Genomic DNA, 13895 nt, shown 5'->3' with positions numbered 1-13895 from the left:
ATGATTTCATTGGGAACTCAGCTCCTCTCAGGATCGGGCCCCGGAGGGAGTGACCCTTACACACACACACACATGCACGTTTACTCCAGCATGGTACGTTGAGCTGTGTGGGTGAGGAAGGGCTGCAGCAGCCGCTTGGGAAAGGCGCTCCGTGCATGGCACTGTACGGAGTTCCAGCACACGCTTTGCACCATACTATGCGCAGGGAGAAGGGGCTTTTAATGGCACCACATCTCTCAGCCAAAGCTCTATCAAGAAACAGCAGGCTGCTCATTCTGTCCTAGTCCGTCGCACTGACCCCGACAAACCCCTGAGAGGCCGTGCGTCCAAAGGCCCCATTGCAGATTCACGGCAGTTGACTTCAAGCCAAGGCCTGATAAAAAGCATTAATTTTTCAACAGTCCCTGGCCGGCACATCTCAGGCATGAGGGACTGGGGCAGGGTTGATTCTTTTCCAACGGTCTGCCTGAAAGTTCCCGAAGGCGGGAGGGAGAAGTCCCAGCGGCAGGGGAGCACAGGACTTAGCCTCAGCAAAGAGCAGTGTCTGTGGTTATGTTAATGCTCAGCCGCACTGTGCAGATGTCATTGCTAGCTCCCTCCCTTTGGCACATCCCAGTCCCATTGAACCTTTGCAGAGTCCCATCAGCACAATGCTCGGCTGCACCCAGCCAGGGTGGGGAAAAGCCCCCCCCCCTCCTGATACTGGGGCCCAGATGGCCCCTGGCATAACCCATAGCAACCCTTCCGGTTAAAACTCCTGTGCTACCCATGGGGACAGTTCCTCCGTGTCCTGCAGCCCTGGTCCCCCCAGCACCGTCCCAGCTCTCGGGACATGTGCAGTCACCAGCCAAGCGATTCTGAGTCCAAACAGACTGCAGGCTGGGTACCCACCTGATTCCCTCTCCCAGCATTGCGGCTGTGGCGCTCACACGCTTTCTGAGAGCCTGGGTTGCATCTGCAAATGGCAGAACCTCCCAGGGCTATGGCTGATGCAGCAAGATACAAAAATTGCAGCCCACTGGGTAGAAGGAAAAGGTGAACTGAGGCTTAAGGGGAAGGATGATGTGTGCTAATGCATGGGATTTTGCGCTCACCCAGACCTTGTCTTAGGCTCACGAGCTTGTGTCTCCCCACAGAAGCTGGGCCTGTAAAAGCTTCATCTCCCCGGCCTTGTCTCGCTAATATCCTGCACCCAGCACAGCTACAACAATGCTACCGAAAGCACAGACTGGCTAGGAGCTGGAACTATATTCCACTGGAAAATGCAGCTCCCCAAACTAGAAAGGCTTCCTGACATGGGGTTGATTTCCCTGGAATTTTGTTTTAGAAGAAAACCAGGGGGAAAATTCTGACAGAGTGAAAACATCACATTAACGTTTCAGTTTGAAATGGTATTTTCATTGAGTGTTTTAGTTTGTGATATGTCACATGATACAAAGTTAAAATAAACTCCAAATCAAAACAAAACGTTTCAATCCACCTGAAATGAAACTTTTTCAGAATTTTCCTTTGGGGAGAATTTTCAAATGTTTGTTTTTGTTCCAATTCGGAATGAAGCCAAATCTCAAAATCCTTTCTGAACTACAATTTCCATCTTCTGTGTTGCTCTAGAGATACCAAAAGATCACAGTTCAGTTTGCAGTGCCACCACCCAACTTCCTGTGTGTCTCCAGCTTCGGTTCCCCAGCTGTAAAATGGGGATAATACCACTTCACACTTTGCATCCAAAGTGGCAAAGAAGTCTTACCAGCAGTAAAAATTCTTCATCTCCGTGGGCTGTTGTGACACTTAATGTTTGCAAAGTGTTTTCAGAGCCTTGGATGGAAGGTACTATAGAACAACGTATTTAGTTATTTACTGACCTATTGACTTACCTTACTCACTATCCTTAGATTTCCTTATATACTAATAGGAGAAAAATATCAAGCTACAAGAAGTCTGTTTCCTGAGGCCTTCACTGTTTGAGAGCAGCAAGGTGCGGGTGGGAATATCTTTTATTGAACCAACTTCTCTTGCGGAGAGAGGCAAGCTTTCAAGCCCCACACAGCTCTTCTTCAGAGCTGGGAAGGTCACTGCTATTTTAGTATGTCAGGACAAGGGTGGCACAGTCATCATGTGGAACTCCCTGCCAGAGGATGTTGTGAAGGTCAAGACTATAACAAGGTTCAAAAAAGAACTAGGTAAGTTCATGGAGAATAGGTCCATCAATGGATATTAGCCAGGGTGGGCAGGGAGGGTGTCCCTAGCCTCTGTTTGCCAGAAGCTGGGAATGGGTGACAAGGGATGGATCAACAAGTGTGCAACAAGAGTGATGTCATGGTGGGAGTCTGCTATAGACCACCGGACCAGGGGGATGAGGTGGATGAGGCTTTCTTCCGGCAACTCACGGAAGCTACTAGATCGCATGCCCTGATTCTCATGGGTGACTTTAATTTTCCTGATATCTGCTGGGAGAGCAATACAGCGGTGCATAGACAATCCAGGAAGTTTTTGGAAAGCGTAGGGGACAATTTCCTGGTGCAAGTGCTAGGGGAGCCAACTAGGGGGAGCGCTTTTCTTGACCTGCTGCTCACAAACCGGGTAGAATTAGTGGGGGAAGCAAAAGTGGATGGGAATCTGGGAGGCAGTGACCATGAGTTGGTTGAGTTCAGGATCCTGACGCAGGGAAGAAAGGTAAGCAGCAGGATACGGACCCTGGACTTCAGGAAAGCAGACTTTGACTCCCTCAGGGAACAGATGGCCAGGATCCCCTGGGGGACTAACATGAAAGGGAAGGGAGTCCAGGAGAGCTGGCTGTATTTCAAGGAATCCCTGTTGAGGTTACAGGGACAAACCATCCCGATGAGTCGAAAGAATAGTAAATATGGCAGGCGACCAGCTTGGCTTAATGGTGAAATCCTAGCGGATCTTAAACATAAAAAAGAAGCTTACAAGAAGTGGAAGGTTGGACATATGACCAGGGAAGAGTATAAAAATATTGCTCGGGCATGTAGGAAAGATATCAGGAGGGCCAAATCGCACCTGGAGCTGCAGCTAGCAAGAGATGTCAAGAGTAACAAGAAGGGTTTCTTCAGGTATGTTGGCAACAAGAAGAAAGCCAAGGAAAGTGTGGGCCCCTTACTGAATGAGGGAGGCAAGCTAGTGACAGAGGATGTGGAAAAAGCTAATGTACTCAATGCTTTTTTTGCCTCTGTTTTCACTAACAAGGTCAGCTCCCAGACTGCTGTGCTGGGCATCACAAAATGGGGAAGAGATGGCCAGCCCTCTGTAGAGATAGAGGTGGTTAGGGACTATTTAGAAAAGCTGGACGTGCACAAGTCCATGGGGCCGGACGAATTGCATCCGAGAGTGCTGAGGGAATTGGCGGCTGTGATTGCAGAGCCCTTGGCCATTATCTTTGAAAACTCGTGGCGAACGGGGGAAGTCCCGGATGACTGGAAAAAGGCTAATGTAGTGCCCATCTTTAAAAAAGGGAAGAAGGAGGATCCTGGGAACTACAGGCCGGTCAGCCTCACCTCAGTCCCTGGAAAAATCATGGAGCAGGTCCTCAAAGAATCAATCCTGAAGCACTTAGAGGAGAGGAAAGTGATCAGGAACAGTCAGCATGGATTCACCAAGGGAAGGTCATGCCTGACTAATCTAATCGCCTTTTATGATGAGATTACTGGTTCTGTGGATGAAGGGAAAGCAGTGGATGTATTGTTTCTTGACTTTAGCAAAGCTTTTGACACGGTCTCCCACAGCATTCTTGTCAGCAAGTTAAGGAAGTATGGGCTGGATGAATGCACTATAAGGTGGGTAGAAAGCTGGCTAGATTGTTGGGCTCAATGGGTAGTGATCAATGGCTCCATGTCTAGTTGGCAGCCGGTGTCAAGTGGAGTGCCCCAGGGGTTGGTCCTGGGGCCCGTTTTGTTCAATATCTTCATAAATGATCTGGAGGATGGTGTGGATTGCACTCTCAGCAAATTTGCGGATGATACTAAACTGGGAGGAGTGGTAGATACGCTGGAGGGGAGGGATAGGATACAGAAGGACCTAGACAAATTGGAAGATTGGGCCAAAAGAAATCTAATGAGGTTCAATAAGGATAAGTGCAGGGTCCTGCACTTAGGATGGAAGAATCCAATGCACCGCTACAGACTAGGGACCGAATGGCTCGGCAGCAGTTCTGCGGAAAAGGACCTAGGGGTGACAGTGGACGAGAAGCTGGATATGAGTCAGCAGTGTGCCCTTGTTGCCAAGAAGGCCAATGGCATTTTGGGATGTATAAGTAGGGGCATAGCGAGCAGATCGAGGGACGTGATCGTTCCCCTCTATTCGACACTGGTGAGGCCTCATCTGGAGTACTGTGTCCAGTTTTGGGCCCCACACTACAAGAAGGATGTGGATAAATTGGAAAGAGTACAGCGAAGGGCAACAAAAATGATTAGGGGTCTAGAGCACATGACTTATGAGGAGAGGCTGAGGGAGCTGGGATTGTTTAGTCTGCAGAAGAGAAGAATGAGGGGGGATTTGATAGCTGCTTTCAACTACCTGAAAGGGGGTTTCAAAGAGGATGGCTCTAGACTGTTCTCAATGGTAGCAGATGACAGAACGAGGAGTAATGGTCTCAAGTTGCAATGGGGGAGGTTTAGATTGGATATTAGGAAAAACTTTTTCACTAAGAGGGTGGTGAAACACTGGAATGCGTTACCTAGGGAGGTGGTAGAATCTCCTTCCTTAGAGGTTTTTAAGGTCAGGCTTGACAAAGCCCTGGCTAGGATGATTTAACTGGGACTTGGTCCTGCTTTGAGCAGGGGGTTTGGACTAGATGACCTTCTGGGGTCCCTTCCAACCCTGATATTCTATGATTCTATGATTCTATGATCACTGGATGATTCCCTATTCTGTTCATTCCCTCAGGGGCACCTGGCATTGGCCACTGTTGGAAGACACGATGCTGGGCTAGATGGGCCTTTGGCCTGACCCACTTTGGCCGTTCTTATGTTCCTATGCCCTTCTCAGGATTTCTAGCTGCTTTTTGTCAGACATACCTGGCTTTTGTCAAGTAGACAGATGTGAGCTTCAGCTCCAATTGCCAAATGTGGCTGCCTAAAGGTGGGCACCAAATCTCTATTGAGGTCCTTCAGTGAAAGAGGGATAACGTTGAGTGCTACTGAGCAGCCTGCGGTTCCCACTGGAGTTGAGGTGAGTCGCTGGGCTCAGAACCCCCCGGATACTTTTAGGCAAGAGCCTAAATATGTGTGTTGTAAACCCTAAATTTCAACACAATTTTGAAAACTCAAAATCTGGGGCAGGACTGGAGGGGAAAATCAGGAACAATTTCATTGATTTTTTTTTTTTTTTACCAGTAATAGATCTGATAACATTATTTGGTTTCAAATAATGGTTTTGATTATTATAATGTTATTTGGTAACATTGCCCATGGTTTCCACACTGACCATTTTTTGTCTGAGGGGGTGGGGAGGAATCAGGTCTGGGGCAAGGTTCCCAAGAAAGAAGAGAAGACTTGTCCCAAAGACTTTGATACAAAAGCCAAGATGAGTGAGCAGGGCCACCCAGAGGATTCAGGGGGCCTCGGATCTTCGGCGGCAGGGGTCCTTCCGCTCCAGGTCTTTGGGGCACTTCACCGAAGACATGGAGTGGAAGGACCCCCCACCGCCGAATTGCTGCCAAAGACCTGGAGCAGAAGAAGCGGTAGCAGGTCTTCAGCAGCAGGTCCTTCACTCCTGGTGCGTTCGGCAGCACTGAAGGACCCGCTGCCGAAGTGCCGCTCAAAACTCTTGTGGGAGCCTCTGTGGGGCCCAGGGCCTGGGGCAAATTGCCCCACTTGCCACCCCTGCAGGCGGCCCTTTGAATGAGGGGTTCCTGGTAGTGCTCGAATCAAAGCACTGTGCTTTTGAACATAAATGACTTGTGGTGTAGCTGTGTCTGTCCCAGGATATTAGAGAGACAGGGTAGGAGAGGTGCAATCTTTTACTGGGCCAGCTTCTGGTGGTGAGTGAGAAACCAGCTTTCGAGCTTACACAGCGCTCTTCTTCAGGTCACCTTGTCTCTCTCTAGTCCCTAGTCTACACTACAGGATTAGCTCAAATTTAGCTGTGTTAGGTCGATTTTAAAATGAATGGGTCTACACAACCAACCCTGTTCCGTCAACCTAAAGGGCTCTTAAAATCAACTTCTGTACTCCTTCCCGGAGAGGGGGGTAGCGCTAAAATCAACCTTGCTGGGTCGAATTTGGGGTAGTGCAGACACAATTCGATGGTATTGGCCTGCAGGAGCTACCCCAGAGTGCTCCAGTGTGACTGCTCTGGACAGCACTTTCAACTCCGATGCACTAGCCAGGTACACAGGAAAACCCCTGGGAACATTTGATTTCATTTCCTGTTTGGTCAGCACGGCGAGCTCAGCAGCACAGGGGACCATGCAGTCCCCCCAGAGTCACAAACAAGCTCCAGCATGGAGCGAACGGGAGACACTGGATCTGATTGCTGTATGGGCAGAAGAATCTGTGCAGGCAGATCTCTGATCCAAAAGAAGAAATGCTAATATATATATGCCAAAATCGCACAGGGCATGGTGGAGAGAGGCTACACCAGGGACACACAACAGTGCCGCGTGAAAGTTAAGGAGCTGAGGCAAGCCTACCAAAAGACAAAGGAGGCAAACGATTGCTCCGGGTCAGAGCCCCAGACATGCCGCTTCTATGATCAGCTGCATGGCATTCTGGGGGGGACCCTACCACTACCTCACCACTGTCCGTGGACATCTGCAAGGGGGGAGACTCACGCAACAGGGAGGAGGATTTTGTGGATGAGGAGGAGGAGGAGAATGAGCAGCAGGCAAGTGGTGAATCCGTTCTCCCCGGCACTCAGGACCTTTTCATCACCCTGGAGCCAATAGCCTCCCAAGGCGGGATCCCCAATCCTGAAGCTGGAGAAGGTAGCTCTGGTGAGTGCACATTTGTAACTACAGTACAGGGTTTAAAAGCAATAGAGTTTAATGTTTGATTTGCCCTGAAGAATTGGGATGTATTTGCGGCCAGTACAGCTACTGGAAAAGTCTGTTAATGTGTCTAGGGATGAAGCGGGAATCCTCCAGGGACATCTCCATGAAGCTCTCTGGAGGTACTCTGAAAGCCTTTTCTGGGGAGGGCTGCCTTATTTAGTCCTCCACGGTAGGACACTTTACCACGCCAAGCCAGTAGCAAGTATTCTGGAATCATTGCAGCACAAAGCATGGCAGCAAATGGTCCTGGGTTTTGGTCGCATTCAAGCAACGTTCGGTCTTTATCTTTCTGTGTTAGCCTCAGGAGAGTGATATCATTCATGGTCACCTGGTTGAAATAGGGGAATTTTTGTACGGGAACAGTAAAAGGACCCCGCTCATGCTGGATTTTTTGTGCTTGGCTAAAAGGGATCATCCCAGAGAATAGCCACACGGCAGGGGGAGGGATACAGGGATCTTCCCAGAGAATAGCCACGCGGTGGGGTGGGGTGAGGTGTGTGGTGCACATCCCCCTGAAAAGCACAGCCCCGCCTTTTAAATGTGAAACCCAACCAGCATTGCTTGCTATTAGAAAGGCTGGCTCTGCAGTTTGAAACCATTCCCACCTGTTATGAAGGCATAAGAAGCCAACCCCACATACCAAAAGGCTTACCATGGCTGCCTGAAAACCGAATTCTGTTGCCCGGCTGTTTATGTGTCACCATACCGGCAGGCACTCAATATAAAAGGCAAAATGTGACCTTGTACCTAAAGCACATGTGCTGTCTGCTGTGAATTGCTTGATTCACTGTGAAAGAGTCTCCCTTTTGTTCTCAGAAATGTATCATCTTAAATTTTACTCTCCCTTTTTATCTCCTCCCAGGTGCAAATGTTTCTATGCTCTCCCTATCATCTCCATCCCTGAGATTATCGTAGATTAGAAGGTGAAAAAAATGCGCTCATGATGACATATTTTCCGAACTCATGCAGTCCTCCTGCACTGATAGGGCACAGCTTAATGCATGGAGGCATTCAGTGGCAGAAGCCAGGAAAGCATTCAGTGAGCACAAAGAGCGGAGGCAGGAGGCAATGCTAAGGCTAATGGGGGAGCAAACAGACATGATGAAGTGCCTGGTGGAGCTGCAGGAAAGCCAACAAGAGCACAGACCCCCTGCTGCATCCACTGTATAACCGCCTGCCCTCCTCCCCAAGTTCCACCTCCTCCTCATCCAAGAACACGGGGGAGGTTCCAGGCACCCAGCCACTCCACTCCAGAGGATGGCCCAAGCAACAGAAGGCTGTCATTCAAACAGTTTTTATTTGTAGTGTGGCTACAATAGGCAATGTGGCCTTGTCCTTCCCTCCTCCCGCACCCCACCCCACCTGGGCTACCTTGTCAGTTATCTCACCTTTTTTTAATTAATAAAGAAAGAATGCATGGTTTCAAAACAATAGTTACTTTATTTCCTTTGCCAGCTGTGATCGAAGGAGGAAGGGTGGTTGGCTTACAGGGAATTAAAATCAACAAAGGGGGCAGATTTGCAGCAAGGAGAAACACACACAACTGTCACACCATAGCCTGGCCAGTCATGAAACTGGTTTTCAAAGCCTCTCTGATGCGCAGTGCACCTAGCTGTGCTGTTCTAATCACCCTGGTGTCTGGCTGCTCAAAATTGGCCACCAGGCGATTTGCCTCAACCTCCCACCCCGCCATAAACGTCTTCCCCTTACTCTTACAGATAGTATGGAGCACACAGCAAGCAGCAATAACAATGGGAATGTCGGTTGCACTGAGGTCTAACCTAGTCAACAAACAGCGCCAGCGAGCTTTTAAATGTCCAAAGGCACATTCTACCACCTTTCTGCACATGCTCACCCAATAGTTGAACTGCTCCTTACTACTGTCCAGGCTGCCTGTGTATGGCTTCGTGAGCCATGGGAGCAAGGGGTAGGCTGGGATCACAAGGATAACTATTGGCATTTCAACATCCCCAACAGTAATTTGCTGGTCTGGGAAGTAAGTCCCTTCTTGCAACTGCTCGAATAGCCCAGAGTTCCTAAAGATGCGAGCATCATGCACTTTTCCCGGCCATCCCACATTGATGTCGGTGAAACATCCCTTGTGATCCACCAGTGCTTGCAGCACCATTGAGAAGTACCCCTTGCGGTTTACGTACTGGTTGGCAAGGTGGTCTGGTCCCAAGATAGGGATATGCATTCCGTCTATCGCCCCACCAGAGTTAGGGAACCCCATTGCAGCAAAGGAATCCAGTATGACCTGCACATTTCCCAGAGTAACTACCCTTGATAGCAGAACATCTGTGATTGCATTGGCTACTTGGATCACAGCATTCAACACAGTAGACTTGCCCACTCCAAAATGATTCCTGACTGACCGGTAGCAGTCAGGTGTTGCAAGCTTCCACAGGGCTATCGCCACTCGCTTCTCAACTGTCAGGGCAGCTCTTATCTTGGTATTCCTGCACTTCAGGCAGGGGGAAAGCAACTCACAAAGTTCAAGGAAAATGGCCTCACACATGCGAAAGTTTCGCAGCCACTGTGAATCATCCCATACCTGCAACACTATGTGGTCCCACCAATTTGTGCTTGTTTGCTGGGCCCAGAATCAGCATTCCATTGTATCAACCAGCCCCCCTGCCACCGTGATGTCCCAATTGCCACAACCCGTGCTTTCAGGAACGTCTGTGTCCATGTCCTCATCACAATCGTCCTCGTGCTGGCATCTCTTAGCCCAGTTCTGCACATGCTCCAGGATAATGCATGAGGTGTTTACAATGCTCACAAGAGCAGCAGTGAGCTGAGCGGGCTCCATGCTTTGCCGTGGTATGGCGCCTGCATGGGTAACCCAGGAAAAAAGGCGTTAAACAATTTTCTGCCTTTGCTTTCACGGAGGGAGGGGCAACTGACGACATGTACCCAAAACCACCCTTGACAATGTTTTTGCCCCATCAGGCATTGGGAGCTTAACCCAGAATTCCAATAGGTAGCGGAGACTATGGGAACTGTGGGATAGCTACCCACAGTGCACTGCTCCGTAAGTCGATGCTAGCCACAGTATTGAGGACACACTCTGCCGACTTAATGCGCTTAGTGCGGACATACACAATCGACTGTATAAAATTGATTTCTAAAAATCAACTTCTATAAAATCGATCTAATTTCATAGTGTAGACATACCCTAAGAAACAGAGTCATTAATGTATAAGTGCCGAATCACAGGATACTAACCTAGCAGGGAAAGGCCAAAAAAGAACCAGTGGCTGGAAGCTGAAGACAGCCAAATTCCAATTGGAAATCAGGTGCAATTTTTTAAACTATTGATTTAGAAAGTTTTAACAAGTTTACAAATCTTTTCCATTTAATATCAGAACCAAAACAATCATTACAACAGTGAGTTTTGTTTATAGAGAGCTTATACAGGGATATAGTCAGCAAGTCTTTCTGTTTAATAGGGTGTTTCCATGTTACCATGTGATCATCGTTACAATACCTGTGTTGTTTCTAATGATTGTTTTTGGTGAAATCTCAATGTACACATCTACCTGACCAGGCATGTTTAGCAAATATTAATATTCAAAAAACTTGGATAATTGTGCTGGAGATTTTGCAGGTGACTGCATTGTGTCTGAGTATTGAACAACAGGTAACCAAATATCTGAGTAGCCATTGGTCCTCTGTCTACTTTTCTGGGTCTGTGGTTGGTGTGGTAATTTTTCCATAGCCACAGGCTCCCATATTTTTTTGAACCATTCCTCTATAGTTAGACTATTTTTCTTTTTCCAGTGAGAGGCTAAGGCACCAATGTTTAACACAGAGGCTGATGAACCATTGCAACATTGATCTTTAAATATTCAGGGTAAATAGGACTAATCCCCTGAGATGGGATATTAGATGGATGGGATCTGAGTTACTACAGAAAATTCTTTCCTGGGTATCTGGCTGGTGAATCTTGCCCATATGCTCAGGGTTTAGCTGATCACCATATTTGGGGTCGGGAAGGAATTTTCCTCCAGGGCAGATTGGAGAGGCCCTGGAGGTTTTTCGCCTTCCTCTGTAGCATGGGGCATGGGTGACTTGAGGGAGGCTTCTCTGCTCTTTGAAGTCTTTAAACCACGATGTAAGGACTTCAATAGCTCAGACATGGGTGAGGTTTTTCATAGGAGTGGGTGGGTGAGATTCTATGGCCTGCGCTGTGCAGGAGGTCGGACTAGATGATCAGAATGGTCCCTTCTGACCTTAGTATCTATGAATCTTTGAAAGTACCAAAGGAAGTGGTGGAGTCTCCATCTCTTGATGGCTTCAAATCAAGTCCGTGTCTCGCCGGAAGACTCTTTAGCCCAGGAGTGGGCAAACTTTTTGGCCCCAAAGGCCACATCTGGGTATGGAAATTGTATGGCGGGCCATGAGTGCCCACAAAATTGGGGGTTGGGATGTGGGAGGGGCTGAGGGCTCCGGCTGGGGGTGTGGGCTCTGCGGTGGGGCTGGAGATGAAGGGTGCAGGAAGGTGCTCCAGGCTGGGACTGAGGGTTTCGGAGGGTAGGAGGGGGATTGGGGCTAGTGCAGCGGGTTGGAGCGCAGGAGGGGTCGGGATGCAGGCTCCAGGCGGCGCTTATCTCAAGCAGCTCCCAGAAGCAGCAGATGTCCCCACTCTGGCTCCTACGCGGAGGCATGGCCAGGCGGTCCGCAGGTGCCTTCCTGCAGCTCCCATTAGTCACGGTTCCTGGGTGTGGGGCCCCCGGCTGTCCCTACGCGTAGAAGCCGGAGGCAGGACATGCCACTGCTTCTGAGAGCCATGCAGAGTGGGGCAAGCCGCAGAATCTGCTCTCCGGGGGGAGCTCGAGGGCCGGATTAAAACTTCTGGAGGGCCGGATGTGGCCCCTGGGCCATAGTTTGTCCACCCTGGCTTTAGCCAAACACAAGTTACTGGGCTCAAGACAGGGATGAGTGGGTGAAATTCTCTGGCCTATGCAATACAGGAGGTCAGGCCAGCTGAGCTAATGGTCCTGTCTGGCCTTAATCTCTAGGGATCTAAGGGTTTGCTCAGAATTACATTATATTTAACAAACAAGATTCAGCTGCTATGGTCAAAATACACACTCTGAGAACAAGCTGACTTGCAAAGGCCTCATTTGTGGGTCTATCACACATTTGAAACAAACTATGGCCACACGCGTTTAGTGGCGGGGGCAGCATATATTTGTGCTGAATCCCATGCAAAGGTTCAGCACAAGCCTAAGGAGAAGATCTTCTCCGACCTTTCCCCACGCTGTGCTACAGCTAGACCATGTGCCGTGTCTGGTGGGCTTCTGAAAATCAATGGCTGCCGTCAAGTGTTTCTTGATCCAATTACAATCATAGACCTAGTTAAAGTCAATGGGTGAGCTAAGGCCCCTTTCTAACATAATAGGAGGAGCAATTAAGCCTCTTTGAGTTAGTGAGCTACAAACAAAGGAGGAACTGCCCAAGGCACATGGCAGGTCACAGCTCAGCTGTGTGGGCTGAGTTACATAAGAACAGCCATACTGGGTCAGACCAAAACAATCATTACAACAGTGAGTTTTGTTTATAGAGAGCTTATACAGGGATATAGTCAGCAAGTCTTTCTGTTTAATAGGGTGTTTCCATGTTACCATGCGATCATTGTTACAACACCTGTGTTGTTTCTAATGAACATGTTTCTAATGGGCCCATCTACCCCAGGATCCTGTCTTCCGACAGTAGCCAATGCCAGGTGCCCCAAAGAGAATGAACAGAACAGGTAATCACCAAGTGATCCATCCCATCGCCCATTCCCAGCTTTGAGCAAACAGAGGCTAGTGACACAATTCCTAGTTCTTTTTTTAACCCTGTTATAGTCTTGGCCTTCACAACATCTTCTGGCAAAGAGTTCCACAGTTGACTGTGTGTTGTGTGAAGAAATACTTGCTTTTGTTTGTTTTAAACCTGCTCCCTATTAATTTCATTTGGTGGCCCCTAGTTCTTGTGTTGTGAGAAGGCATAAATAACACTTCCTTATTTACTTTCTCTACACGGGTCATGATTGTATAGACATCTATTATATTCCCCCCGTAGTCGTCTCTTTTCCAAGCTGTAAAGTCCCAATCTTATAAATCTTTCCTCATATAGAAGCTGTTCCGTACCCAATGCCAATGCAGGAGCCAGGAGATTGGTTTTTTAGCTGTGTGTGTTGGTGCAGAAAACCTGGAGAAGCAGTGGTGAGTGTGACCCCCACAAGGGGAAGCAGAGTGACAGGACTTCTTAGGCAGACTTGGGGATTTCTGAGCAAGGAAACTACCTACTGCTGCTTGTTTCTACCATGTTGAGGGGAACAGGACTTGGGGCACATTGTCTGTAAATTGCACCAAGAATATACCTGACTCGTAGCATTGATGTCTCCACCTAATGGAAGCAACCCTGCAAGGTTCCAAACACTGGCTAACAGTCTGGGCCAAAGGAACAACAGTATTTAAGGGCAGTAGCCTGCTGCTTAACTCAGCAGCAGTGAGCTCTGCCATCTTCTTCACGATGCTGTCAGGGAGGTGAAGCGAGCAGCCTCTGCTCAGTGTGACTAGAAGAGGATGCTTGTTGCTTGGGGGAGTGAAATTCTTCTTTTCCCTTCCCTGCTTGGCGCAGCTCCAGAAAGGACAGTGGCAGGAGCGGACCGCGGAGGGAGAGGTTACCCACCCTGCAGAACAGTGCTGGTGCGGACTAGGCAGGACGTTCCATGGCTGGTCTCCCCGTGTGATGCAGGGCTTGTGATCCCCACAGCCCATGCACCTGGGTGAGAAAGGTCCAGTTTGTGAACCTGCCTGATGCGGAAACAGTTTGGGTAGAGAGCTGACGCATACAGCTCTAACCAGCCCCACTGGGTTTGACCCCATGCGTA

At 48.9% G+C, this 13895-nt stretch overlaps 1 long non-coding RNA gene across 1 annotated transcript; it reads left to right on the top strand.

The window, feature by feature from the left end:
• Positions 1 to 1020: 1020 nt before the first annotated feature.
• Positions 1021 to 13292, top strand: LOC122459605. Its single transcript, XR_006280410.1, has 2 exons — positions 1021 to 1827; positions 13136 to 13292. It is a non-coding gene; the product is annotated as an uncharacterized LOC122459605 (long non-coding RNA).
• The last annotated feature ends 603 nt before the right edge of the window (positions 13293 to 13895 follow it).

This window comes from Dermochelys coriacea, chromosome 3, assembly GCF_009764565.3.
Source record: "Dermochelys coriacea isolate rDerCor1 chromosome 3, rDerCor1.pri.v4, whole genome shotgun sequence".
NCBI classification, from domain to species: domain Eukaryota; kingdom Metazoa; phylum Chordata; order Testudines; family Dermochelyidae; genus Dermochelys; species Dermochelys coriacea.
The sequence above is the reverse complement of the archived record's forward strand: the minus strand, read 5'-3'. Positions and strand labels throughout refer to the sequence as shown.